Genomic DNA, 1185 nt, shown 5'->3' with positions numbered 1-1185 from the left:
GCCTCTCCTCTCCCTGTGACCCCCACCCTTCTCCATTACCCCCTCCACTCCCTATTTCTCCCATTACTCTCCTCCACTTCCCTTCCCTTCATCATCAACCCCTTCCCATCACTTGCCCTCCTCTCCCCGTCAGGAAGAAGGGCTCATGCCCGAAACGTTGATTCTCCTGCTCCTTGGATGCTGCCTGACCTGCTTCGCTTTTCCAGCAACACATTTTCAGCTCCTCTCCCTGTCACCCTATCAGCCTCTCTTCTTCCCAACACCCCTCTATCACCCCTTTTCCTCGCCAACTCACTCGCTGTCGGATCCAGGTTGCGTTCTGGCTCTGATGGGTTGTTTTTATCCCTCCAAGCCCGCAATATATTGAGCCGGTGTCCCTCGCCTCTAACCCCCGTTGCTGTCTCCAATCTTCATTTTGTCAGACACTCAAACCCCTTGTCGCTCATGTACTTCTGGAACAGAAATCTATTTGCCCTGTCTCAGCCTGTGCCAAGCTGATGAAAAGCTGTTGTGTTGAAAGCGGTTTGTTGAGCTCTGTTGAGAATCACAGATTGCTGTACATACCTGAGCCCGGACAAGTTCCCAGTTGCTGTTTACTGAAGCTCAGGCAGATATTGTGCAGGTAAGTCACCAGAATTGCATCCTAATTCTTCTCCCAAACACTGTGGTGATCATCTGCTGTTGTTTACTGTGCCCAAGCTCCCTTTCCCCATCACAGCCTGGATCCTGGGGTTTCACGACAGAAAGCTGCTCTTTAAAATGTGTCACAGGACTGGCACACACTGAGAACTCTACAGTTAAATGTCAGACTTCAAAAACAGCTCCCCCCCACCGCCCAACCCTCACCCGACTCCCATGCTGTCTAGTTATAAACCTTTGTTTTAAAAATAACTTCTCCCTGGAATTCTTCTAATCGTTCGGAGACCCTCAGCTCCCAGAGCTCCACCTCAGATCTTCAAAGTTACAGACTTTGGGATTGAAGGAAGTTGGAGAGGTTTAAAAATTCCAGCTGCCAGAACCACAGACCGTTCCCTTCCCTGGTTTTAACCTGTGACTGTAAACAGATCAGACGGCAATCCAGAGTCCCTCAGTATCAGCCCCCACAGAACTTTCCCAATACCCTCCCACACGGACCCCGACTCCCCCTCCCCAAACCGACCCCTACACCCCCTCCCCACACCGACC

The 1185-nt window shown here is 51.3% G+C and overlaps 1 protein-coding gene across 2 annotated transcripts in view; it reads right to left on the bottom strand.

Annotated features, from left to right (window-relative positions):
- Positions 1 to 1163, bottom strand: part of LOC122552326 (guanine nucleotide-binding protein G(I)/G(S)/G(O) subunit gamma-7-like) — a 6343-nt gene extending 5180 nt beyond the window's left edge. For both annotated transcript variants that reach the window (XM_043695071.1, XM_043695072.1), the window contains exon 1: positions 565 to 1163. The gene's annotated coding sequence lies outside the window, so the exon portion shown is untranslated. The remainder of the gene's footprint in view (positions 1 to 564) is intronic.
- Positions 1164 to 1185: the final 22 nt, after the last annotated feature.

This window comes from Chiloscyllium plagiosum, chromosome 8 (assembly GCF_004010195.1).
Source record: "Chiloscyllium plagiosum isolate BGI_BamShark_2017 chromosome 8, ASM401019v2, whole genome shotgun sequence".
NCBI classification, from domain to species: domain Eukaryota; kingdom Metazoa; phylum Chordata; class Chondrichthyes; order Orectolobiformes; family Hemiscylliidae; genus Chiloscyllium; species Chiloscyllium plagiosum.
The sequence above is the reverse complement of the archived record's forward strand: the minus strand, read 5'-3'. Positions and strand labels throughout refer to the sequence as shown.